The sequence below is a fragment of the Bubalus bubalis genome, chromosome 5, assembly GCF_019923935.1.
Source record: "Bubalus bubalis isolate 160015118507 breed Murrah chromosome 5, NDDB_SH_1, whole genome shotgun sequence".
Lineage (NCBI taxonomy): Eukaryota > Metazoa > Chordata > Mammalia > Artiodactyla > Bovidae > Bubalus > Bubalus bubalis.
In genome coordinates, this window is record NC_059161.1 from 54593096 (window position 1) to 54605474 (window position 12379).

Here is a 12379-nt window from a genome sequence, read left to right on the forward strand (position 1 = left end):
CTTGTTAAATGTGAGCCAGCCTCTGCTAGTCAATCACTTTGTGTATCCATGAAGCAGTGGTTCTCAACTTTGACTTCATGGGAATTGCCCAAAGTGTGTGTTAGAAATGCACCTCACCAGACCTCCTCTTAGAGATTTATATGCATTAGGAATCTGAATTTAGCAGGCACCTCCAGGAGATCCTCATGCTGGCAGGCCTCAGAGCACACCTTGAGATATTTGCCATAGGCACTCCACAAGTTGAACATCAAGATGTAGGTTAGAATTTCCAAAAGTCCTCAGCCCATGAGACTGGTATTTGAATGACATTCTTTTATTTTTCTTGTGAGCTCAGCTCTGACAACCAAGTGCTTCTATCATTTCATTGTTGAAAATATAGTCTACCTCTGGAAGGTGGAAAGAGACCTCAAAGGTTTTTTTAAAAGAAAATAGTTTCTAGAAAATAATTAAAGTTTTATGCTTTTGGAAATTTAAATGTCACCCCAAGATGTTTAGTCGTTCATTTCCCAAAATTCTGGTAAGCATTATCTGTCAGGCCCAGAAGCTCCCAGTGTAGCTGGGAAAGATCAGTGCCTTTACAGTGAATTCCCTTACTCCTCTTTCTGGATTAATTTTGTTGTTGTTTCTTTAACCTTTTAAAATTCATAAAATATAACATATAGAGAGAGATTCATATAGAACCAAACAGTTCAGTGAGTTATCACAAATCAAACACTCTTGTCATGATTATCCAGGTGAAGCTGTAGAGCATTCACTGGTATCCCAGAAGCCCCTTTCCAGTCGCTGCCTCCCCTCTGCCTCTCTGAGATAACCCCTTCCCTGAATCATGGTGATCATTTCCCATGGTAATCACTTTGTCTGGAAGTATATCAATAACCTCAGATATGCAGATGACACCACCCTTATGGCAGAAAGTGAAGAAGAACTAAAGAGCCTCTTGATGAAAGTGAAAGAGGAGAGTGAAAAAGTTGGCTTAAAACTCAACATTCAGAAAACTAAGATCATGGCATCTGGTCCCATCACTTCATGGCAAATAGACGGGGAAACAGTGGAAACAGTGTCAGACTTTATTTTTCTGGACTCTAAAATCACTGTGGATGGTGATTGCAGCCATGAAATTAAAAGACACTTACTCCTTGGAAGGAAAGTTATGACCAACCTAGATAGCATATTCAAAAGCAGAGACATTACTTTGCCAGCAAACGTCCATCTAGTCAAGGCTATGGTTTTTCCAGTGGTCATGTATGGATGTGAGAGTTGGACTATAAAGAAAGCTGAGTGCAGAAGAATTGATACTTTTGAACTGTGGTGTTGGAGAAGACTCTTGAGAGTCCCTTGGACTGCAAGGAGATCCAACTAGTCCATCCTAAAGGAGATCAGTCCTGGGTGTTCATTGGAGTGACTGATGTTGAAGCTGAAACTACAATACTTTGGCCACCTGATGCGGAGAGCTGACTCATTGGAAAAGCCCCTGATGCTGGGAAAGAGTGAGGGCAGGAGGAGAAGGGGACGACAGAGGATGAGATGGTTGGATGACATCACCGACTCGATGGACATGGGTCTGGGAGGACTCCGGGAGTTGGTGATGGACAGGGAGGCCTGGCGTGCGGCGGTTCATGGGGTTGCAAAGAGTCAGACATGACTGAGCGACTAAACTGACCTAAACTGAATTGATGCATTCCTAAAAATGGTACTATTTTAAGCTTAACTTACTTTTGTCTTAGTGTTGAGTTTATATACATGGAATTATAAAGTAAGTATAATTTTATGTTGGACTTCTACTTTATGTTTGTAAAAGTCATGCATGTATTATTTTTAAAAAATATTTATTTACTTATTTGGCTGTGCTGGGTCTTAGCTGCCACACATGGGATCGTTGACCTTTGCTGCAGCATGCAGAATCTTAGTTGCACCTTGTGGGATTTAGTCCCCTGACTGCAGATCGAACCTGGGCCCCCTGCATTAGGAGCTTGGAGGTTTAGCCACTGGACCAGCAGGGAAGCCCCCATGCATGTTATGGCATGTGGCTATAGTTTGTTCATTGGCATTGCTACATCGTGTTCTGTTATATGAATAGACAATATTTTAACACTCTGATGTTAATGAAAATTTAATGTTTTTCCAATTGGATCTGTTACAAATAGGGCTGCTGTGAACATTCTTGAACATACCTCTTGGTGACTATATATATATATCCACGTTCTGTTGGATATACTCCTATGATTGAACATGCTGGATTGTAGGATATATCTGTATTTTAGTGTTAATAGGTACTGCCATTATCCAAAGTGGTTGTGCCAATTTACACTCCCGCGACAGAGGGTGAGAATCCCAGTTACTCCTTGCCGACACTTGCATTATCAGTATTTTAGACACCGGTGGGTATTTAGTGGTAGCTTGTGGTTTCCCTGGTGAGTAGGAAGTTAAACACCTTTTTGTATATTTATTGAACACCTTGTTATCCTCTCTTATGAAGTGCCTGTTCAATTCACTTGCCCATTTATCTACTGAGTTGTCTTTTTCTCATTGATTTGTATTTATACTGAGTTTTTAATATGTACTGAATACAAGCCCTACATTGTTTGTATGTGCTAAAAATATCTTCTTGCATTATGTTACTTAGCTTTTTATATTATCATATTATTATTTGCAACTATTTACATGTAATTTACATTGTATTAGTCTAGAGATGATTTGAAGTATACAGGAGGTTGTGTGTAGGTTGTATACAAATGCTTCACCATATTGTATAAGAGATGTGGGCATCTGTGGATTTTGGTGTCCATGGGGTGGGGGAGGAGGTCTTACTTGGAATCAGTGCCCCATGGGTACTGAGGGATGGCTGTATTCAATTCTGTTTCACTGTGACCAGAAAACACACTCTATAGTCTCAGCCTTTTGAAATGTGTTCTTGTTTTATGGCCCCAGTATGGTCAAGTTTTGTAAATTTTCTATGTATGCTTAAAAGACATGTATAATGGTCTGAGTCCTTCAGAGTGGACCCCTAAGAATTCTTTCTGTAGAAAGAATTACTATCCAAGTGTTAAATATAAATACTTTAAATAACAGATACTAATTGCCTTTTTCCACCACAAATAAATAAAATATACTAATCTCTAGATCAAAGGAAAACACAAAGTACAAGAAACATGCTTGTTTATAATAACATGACTCCATGCAGTTCTCTTCCGTGTGCCTTCTTCTCAGCGGTTTTAAGGATGGCCTCCTGATAATTCCACTTTAACATTCAGCTGAGAGCCACGTGGTCTTGAGTACCCTGTCCTGGTGTGTCTTCTGTTTTTCTAAGAGTCAATATCCTACAAAGGAGAAAGAAACAGTCTGAGCTAGCCCTGCTCCCAAAGCGAAGCTACCCACATGGTGGTGCCCCTTTTCAATGAAGAACCCACTGTCTCCAGTCATCTATTTTCTGAATAGCACCAACCCTTGCCTCTACTTTTCTCATGTTGCTGGTTTATGATGACATCATTAGCTGCAGTTGATTCTATTCCAAGTAAATGATGGTGGTCAGAACAGTTCTCTAAGCACTACTGCATGGAGCAGGAGTTTTGTAGAATAGTAGCGATGTGGAACACCACGGATACACACCTGTGATTCTGAGGGGTGTTAATAAATAGTAAGTTAAAAAAAGGGTGTTGTGATACAAGGTTTTGGGGACTCCCCCCAAACCACCATCACCTCTGTAACCAACTGCAAGTTCAAGGGTCCCCAAGACTATCACTCTGAACCCAGTCACAAGTTTAGAAGTCCCCAAGTCCATCTTCAGGTTCAGTAATTCACAGAAGGACTGATGATACTCACGATTATGATGTATGGCAGTGAAAGGACACAGATTAACATTATCTAGGAAGAGAGGCACACAGGTCCAGGAGGAACCAGGCATGAGCTTTTAGTATTTCTCTCCCAGTGAGCTGTACACACAGGGCCTGTTCCCCAGCAACAGTGTGTGTCGATACACGTTGAGATAGCGCGGCGGCGGGCGGGAGGCGAGTTCCCCGTGTGCACGTGTGGAGAAGCTGCTGCACTAGCGCGGCGGCGGGAGGCACCTCCGCTCCCTCCGGAGACGCAGGGCCGCGCTAAACCCTCGCGGCCTCCGTCACCCGCTCAGCTCCTTGCCTTAGGCGAGGAGGCCGGCTTGTGGGGTTGAGTGGCCCGAGCTGAGAGCCCGGAGAGCTCAGGGCGGTGACGACAAGGGCGTTGATATCGGCGGTAACAACGGCCTCAGCAGGCGGGGAAGATGAAAGGCCGGATCGACCTGGGAGATGTGACACCACACAATATTAAACAGCTGAAGAGATTAAACCAGGTCATCTTTCCAGTCAGCTACAATGACAAGTTCTACAAGGATGTGTTGGAGGTTGGCGAACTAGCAAAACTTGCCTACTTCAATGATATCGCAGTGGGTGCAGTGTGCTGTAGGGTGGATCATTCACAGAATCAGAGGCGACTTTACATCATGACACTAGGCTGTCTGGCGCCATCCTGAAGGCTAGGAACTGGAACTAAAATGTTAAATCATGTCTTAAACATCTGTGAAAAAGATGGCACTTTTGACAACATCTATCTGCATGTCCAGATCAGCAATGAGTCTGTAATTGACTTCTACAGAAAGTTTGGCTTTGAGATTATTGAGACAAAGAAGAACTACTATAAAAGGATAGAGCCTGTAGATGCTCACATGCTGCAGAAAAACCTCAAAGTCCCTTCTGGCCAGAACGCAGATGTGCAAAAGACAGACAACTGAACAAATTACAGATGAACTTTCTTGCACTTGCTTGTCACCAAATAAAAGAGAGGCCCATTGATTTCCCCGCCCCTCCTTTCTTTTAAAACTTTCCCCCTTCCTTGTTCTTACTTTTCCTCCTTTCAAAACTTGCTTCCCTTTCCTCTAAAAGTTTTAAACTTTTAAGGACTTATTAATCATGTTTGGATTGTTTTAGTTTTCTTATTTTTGTGAGGTGGTTTGATTGTAGGAAGAAGGTATAGATCGGTTTAGTTTCACAGTTAAGATATATATGGTCCCAAAAATTTGAGTGTCAATTTCCATTTTTTTTTTTAATGTCCTGCTTTCACATTGAAGGGCAGAGCCTACAAAATATTGTATATTTCAAAGGACAAAAAGAAGGAGCAGCAATATCTTGTTCTCTAACTCTTAGACAAGTTTAGTGTGTTTGTGGTACTTTGGGTTTTTAAAGATTTTGTGGGATACTAATCCCTATACATTGCCTTCACTCCACCTTTTGTCCTTCTGAGTATTATCTCAGGAGTTGGGCCATTGTTATCCTTGTAAGAAATACTAAGCTTATTTTGTTCTGTTAAGCAGTTATTTCTTCCTTCCTTGCTGGTGGCTGAAGGTGGGTGGGACAGTTTGAATCAGTAGTATTAGACTTTGGTCTCAGTATGTGAGTTAAACTGCTTTTTGCTAATGAGTGGGCTGGTGCTTAGCAGGTTTGTTTTTCCTGCTGTTGATTGTTACTAGTGGCATTATCTTTTAGCATATGGGCTGGTGAGATTCATTTTTTTTTAATATCCCAGCTAGAGATATGGCCTTTAACTGACCTAAAGAGGTTTGTTGTGATCTGCTTTTTTTTTTCTGTTGTTTTTCTTCAGTAAACACACAGTAGTTGGTCAGACCTTTAATATGGAGTTGTGTCCTTTATAGGTCAGTGCCCTTAAATAAACCTGAAGTAGGTATTGTCTCCTGGACATACAAAAAAATACCTAAACGGAAGCTTAGATGGATTTGTGGCACAATAAATGCATTTAATGTCAGATAACGCAGACTGTTAGAAGTGTGGCCACTGAGCATTTGATTTTAGAGGAAAGAATATCTAGACAGTATTTTTGAGAATAACATAGCTGTGCTATTGCTTATCTGTTGGAGAACATCCCAGATTTGCTTACATTCTGTGCCTATATACTGAGTTTAAGGATTTGGGGGAGGGGGAATTGTTAAACACATTGCTTCTGTTCTTGGGAAAAGTAGAGGTCTAGAAGTGTTAATAACGTGAATGTCACTGTGACCTCCTGTACCAACAGGACTGGTTTATGCCAGATCATTTTCTGGCACTTAGGGAGTGGCTTTGACTGGTCAGTAACTTTCTGTAAGATAGAAGACCTCTAAAATTTTCAGGCTTTCCTCCATAATTCCATCTCCAATATTTAAAATTTTCTACATTGCCAATACCAGTGGCCTAAGAAATGTTTTCATTAGACTTAAAACAATGCACAGAGCTTGAATTTTCTGTCATTTGACTTTAAAAAGAAGGTTGATTGATAACATCTATCCTTTTGTGTGAATTCTGGCGTAAAAGTTTCATCTCTTCAAATACATTGAATGACAAAATTATTTTACACAATGTTTATGCACATCTTATAATCTTAAGTTCTTATTTGAGAATGTGAAAATGCAAGGTACAAAAGACTTCAACCATCTTAGTTGAGTGCCAAGAATAATATAGGAAAGGAAGATAGTTGATGAGTGGTTCATAGAGTTCTAATCTTAAGATAGTAAAAATGTAGAAAGACCTTGCTGATTTCTTGGGTATCAGTTTCTTAAGCAGTCCAAATCTAAGCTTAGAAGAAAAGTTTAGCATTGAGCACCTTTACCTTCATGGATAAGCTTCAGCTTGCTCTTGCCAAGAGAAGAATGCTTGAGTTACAGAAGGCAAGATTAGTTTGAAGAATTCAGTCTATTTGTAAACTTCAGATGTCAAAATAGATTTTGATATATAAATGAGTTTTGTGAGATGACACTGCCTCTATTTCTATAACCATTTCTCCTGGACTATCTAATCAGTCCTATGAATGTATCCCTAAATGTGGTTAATGAAAACCGAATAGCTGCCTCATGACAATTAAGTACATATTATTTATGGAGGAAAAAATATTAAAATTTTGAATTGAGTGTGTAGGCTCCCTATCATTTTAGTGTTTCTTTCTCCACACTAGTCACTGACTTTAACCTAAGTTGTGTTTGTAAAACGTGAATTGTCTTACATCAGACTTACATGAAATAATTCCATCCATTTATGGAGGAGGATGTAGAAGAGGTAGAAGCTAGGTACACTTTCATGTGCCTAGAAGTCAGTAAAGACTGAAATAATGTCCCATGTTGAGTTGGTTATTTTGAAATACGATAATTATCATTGAGGTAAAATAATTCTATTAACTAGAAGATCACAAGATGTACCCATCGTATTTTTGGGGGAAGATAGTTTTTTTCTGTGGGGCAAATAGGTAAAATTATATGGTAATTACATTTAGGTTCTAAAGAAAAGAATCTGCAGAGAAATCTATGCAATATATAATTTGTCCAGATTAGTTTTCATTTGGGGAAAGAAGTTCTGAAATATCCCCAAAGCAGTTTACTTGTCAATTCAGAGTCCTCCAAAAATAGAACTAACTATTGGGAAACCGTGGAATGTGGGGTGGAAAAGAAAAGCTTCCTCAGTTTTTTGGAGGGAATAACTTTAAAAATACTTAAATAGCTAAGTTTACTTGGTGCGGTTAAGATTTAAACTTGTTGATTTTAACATTGCTGTTACATCTGAAATAAACTTATGTGATGTTCTGGTAGAAAAAAAAAAAAAATACACGTTGAGTATTGACAACTGGAGAAGCTCACCTAGGCTTGGTGTCCAGCATCTTAATTGGAGCTCGGTCATGTAGACATAGTTGGCTGTTTGTGCATCTCCAGTTCTTTCCAAAGTAGAGCTGGTAACTGCATGCGCCGATGTTCCCTGGCTGGCCAAAGCACACTGTTGTTGTTGTTCAGTCTCTCAGTGGTATCCAACTCTTTGCAACCCCATGGACTGCAGCGCACCAGGCTCCTCTGTCCACTATCTCCTGGAGTTTGCTCAAATTCATGTCCATTGAGTTGCTGATGCCATCCAACCATCTCATCCTCTGTCATCCCCCTTTTCTCCTGCCCTCAATCTTTAAGCTCCAATTAAAAAAGATACTCATCTCAGATTGCACATTCCAGGGACTTAGTGGTTACTTCCCAGGAGCTGAGGGCAAAGGCCAGAACACCCTTTGGGCAAGGCCAGCCCCTTACTGCACGTACCCACAAGATACAGAGCGTGTCATGGCCCATGCTTTAGAAGTCCAGGAGTTCCCACCACACTGAAGTAAAATGTCCCGTCCTTATCTACAAGGCCCTGCATGATCTGACCTTTCCATCTCACTCTCACTTACTATATTCCAGGCACTCTGATCTTCCTTTGGGTTTTTAAGGACACTGAACTCTCTCCTGGCCTGTGTAGTGGCAGTTCCCTCCACCTGGAATACTCTTCTCTCCAATCCACACATGATTGGATTCTTCTTGTCATTAGATCTCAGCTTAATAAATGTCATTTCCTCAGAGGCGCCTTTCCTGTCTTCCCAAATTAAAGGAGTCCCTGAGTCAGTCCCTCTTCTATTACCTTGTTATGTGTTCATCATAGCAGTGATCATTGCCTATTATTTTCTAGCTCACTTACCTGATAATTTGCCTGTTAGCAGTCTCCTGCCATGCAAATGCCACAAGAGTAAAATTCTTGACGTTTTCTCTATCCTCAACACCTAGAATGTACCAGGACTAGAGGTAATGCTCAGTAACTCAATGAATGAATGAACTGATGGATGAATAATAAGCTTTACAAATGCTGGCTTAAACTAGATCCAGTAGAATTCTTTACAGCAAGGCTTTCAGAGCCTTTAATATGCTAATAGGAATTATGAATCTCTAAGTGTGTATCATGTATTCATGCTTCTGTGAACACTTTGGCAGGCATATTGATGCAGAAATTTGTCATTTTAAAGGAATCAGATTTGTTTTCACATATGACTAACATTTTGCTAAGTTGCTTTAGTTGTGTCTGACTCTCTGTGACCCTATGGACTGTAGCCCACCAGGCGCCTCTGTCCATGGGATTCTCTAGGCAAGAATGCTAGAATGGTGTCATGCCATCCCCTAGGGCATCTTCTCAACTCAGGGGTTGAACCTGTGTCTCTTATATTTCCCGCATTGGCAGACAGATTCTTTACCAATAGCACCACTTGGGAAGCCCCAACCAACATTTTAAAGGAAAATAAATCTTAAAATATGGCACATATTCTTTGAAATTCCTCTTTCTCTTTACTGCTCCATCCTTTAGGACTTTGCTGTCTGCAACTAATTGGATCAATTGATTTGTACATGGGTATACGTGTGTAGGACTGCCTTAGGGTCTCTGTCCACTCCTTTATTTATTTATTATATTAAATTCTCATTGTCACTAGAAGCAGGACACAAAAATAATGATAGTTGTAGGTTTGTGAAAGAGGATGTCAGGCATGGAAGCCTCAAGTTATATTTCCAAAGTGCCCACTGATACTCTGTAGACAAAAGTCTTGACTGTTGACCTGATTCTACTCAATAGAATCAGTTATTGATAGACCTTCTTTTCATAGTCTTTGAAAACAATATTTTTGCAGTTGCTTTTACAAATTCTTTGTGTTGGCTGAATGCGTTTGTGCTACAGAAAATTGTGTTATTTCTATTGAAAACTTTAGAATTGATGAAGATGTATGTGTTTCTTTTCAGAGACTAAAGATCCTGGTATGTTTCTTTCCATAAAAATAAGGACTAGAGTTGTTGGCTGCTACCACTGATGGGTTGGGACTTTTCCCAGATGCTTTTTTCTTTCTACATTACCCTCCTTTAGTGGGAGGACTGGGTGCCAGCTATTCTGGATTTAAAAAAAAAAAATTAGAAAGGCTCCGGACAGAATTTTCTCCTATCACAGTTTAGTTTAGGCTTTGCTAGAGCTGGTCTATTTGAGTTTTGTCTTTACATGTAGAGCACAGATGCTCCTGGTCTTTCTACCATGGTGGAATTTAAACTCCAAACTTCCACTGACTCCCCAGTGAATATGGGGATCACCTCATGTAGTAAATTGGCCCTGCATCACTCCTTGTGCTGACTCTTCTTTGAGTCGAGTACATAAATTACTGGCATATGGGAGGCAGTGAATCCCCTTTGAACCTCTAGTCCCTGGCTCCTGCCTATGGAAACAAGATGTTCTAATTAGAAGTTCAAAGCATTCTATACTGTAGACTACTATGGAGTGTAACCACCTTCAGAAACAAGGTTCGGTGCTTGCGCTCTGGTCAGCCAATGTCCTTGTGTTACTACAGCCACATGGCCGTTCCCACCCATGGAGTTTACTGCTGCTAGCTGACCACCTCCTGAGTATACTGGTTAATTCTTGAATAAGTTTTAAATCAATCATGAAAATAGTTGTTTAGTCATATAAATTACTACCACAGGATCTATTTACAGCCCAGATTTACAGACGGATGCCTTGATAAATGTGTTTTTATTTGCTGTGAATAATTTCTGCAGAGCGATATTGAAAAAAATGTAATTCACATTTTCTGTTAAGAAGAAGGCTGCAGTGGTGTGCAGAACTGTCAATTATCTGTGTCTCCAGTCATGATTGGGCTTCCCCGGGTGTCTCAGCAGTAAAGAATCTGCCTGCAATGCAGGAGGTGCAGGAGACATGGGTTTGATACCTGTGTTGGGAAGATCCCCTCGAGGAGGGCCTGGCAACCCACTCCAGTATTCTTGCCTGGAGAATCCCATTTACACAGGAGCCTAGTGGGCTACAGTCCATAGGGTCGCAAAGAGTTGGACACCGCTGAAGCAACTGAGCACACACGAACGCACCAGTCATGATTATTCTGGGATTCATTTGGGAGGAAGTCAGCTATTCTTGTAGAAAAACATGAACAGTTAGAAGACCTCTTTTCATAGCCTGAAAAACTCTTTCCATGCAAAAATGAGAGGTAAAATTGAAACCAGAACCCAGTCTCCAGCCAAGACTCCCTCTGTTGGATCCAGAGGCAAAGGGAAGAGCTGATAATGGGTTTCCTCATCATCAGGGGGAGGCTTAGCTGCCAGAGCCTGGAATGAATCCGCTTCTCAGGTCTCCATGGCCCCTCTCAGCCTTTCCTCCCCAGGTGCGTACAGAGGTCTGGAAGCATGAAAGGAACATCACAGGAAGTAGCGGCAGAGTCCCTGCTCTCAAGCTCATGGTGGGAAGGAGGGCTAAGGTCACAGCAGAGCTGGGCTTATGAGCACTGGGCTCTGATGACCCATGCGGGTTGCTAAACGGCCACCACGCCTGTCTTCCCAGCTGCCAGGTCCCTCCTCTGCCTGGGAGACCCTTTTCTGCCCGAGGTTTTCCTGTCACTGATGTTCTGTTTTCTGGAGTCCATTGTTGTCAGACTGTTCCCAGTAAACCCAGCCCCAAACCCACATGATAACCCCTGTGACATGCTCTTTTTAAAGCCCCCCAAGTCCCAGCCCCCAGAGCCCTCGTCCAGCCAGTCCCTGCATCAGAGTTCCCAGGACTTCTTGCCTGAGAGCTGACAATTCAAAGCTTAGAGGAACTTGAAACTCAGGTTTCTTATGAATACTATTCCAAACTATTCTGGATTCAGTAGGCTTTGGGGAATGGCTGAGAAATCCATTGAAAATTTTCTGGAGGAAGTCTGTATGATCCTCAAAATGCTGTTTTTAAATTTTGCCTTGTTTCAGAAAATTAAGATACAAAAAAATGGGAATATAACTCATCTACCTGATTCTAAAACTAGAGATAGATAGCTCATGCTTTTAAGCATATATGCATGTAAAATCAGAGACTTTAAATAGGAGATGGAGAGAGACACATGGTGACCTAAGTGACTTACACCAGATGGAATTGACATATACACACTGCTATATTTAAAATAGAAAACCACCAAGGAGACACTGAATAGCACTCTGCTTAATATTCTGTAATAACCTAAATGGGAAAAGAATCTGAAAAAGGATGCATATATATGTATAACTGATTCCCTTTGCTGTACACCTGAGACTAACACAACTTGATTAATCAACTACACTCCACTAAAAAACAAGCAAACAACAAATTACAACAACAATAACAACAAAATCCAGATGGAATTAGTTGGGTGGTGTTTAGAGTGAGGAGCCAGAAGGAGCAGGATTGCAACTTGCCAGCAGAGTGAGTGTCCCACAGGTAAACTGGAGGTAAGACAGAGTTAGAAGCAGATGATTACCCATTGATTAGTTTTATTTGTTCATTTATTTTTTACTTATTTTGCTGCATCAGATCTTAGTTGCATTATGCAGTGTCTTTCATTGAGGCATACTGGCTTCTATCTAGTTGCGGCACACAGGCTCAGTTGCCCCACGGTATGTGGGATCTTAGTTCCCTGACCAGGGATCGAACCCACATCCCCTGCACTGGAAGGCAGATTCTTAACCACTGGACCACCAGGGAAGCCCCTAGTTCTATTGTATCTTTTGTTGCCCATTCTGTTGCGTGGG

General features: G+C 41.1%; 1 protein-coding gene and 1 pseudogene across 5 annotated transcripts in view; both read left to right on the forward strand.

Moving 5' to 3' along the window:
- SUSD4 (sushi domain containing 4) overlaps window positions 1–12379 on the forward strand; it is a 133064-nt gene that overhangs the window by 84070 nt on the left and 36615 nt on the right. The gene's annotated exons all lie outside the window — the stretch shown is intronic.
- LOC123333720 lies at window positions 3976–7596 on the forward strand (annotated as a pseudogene).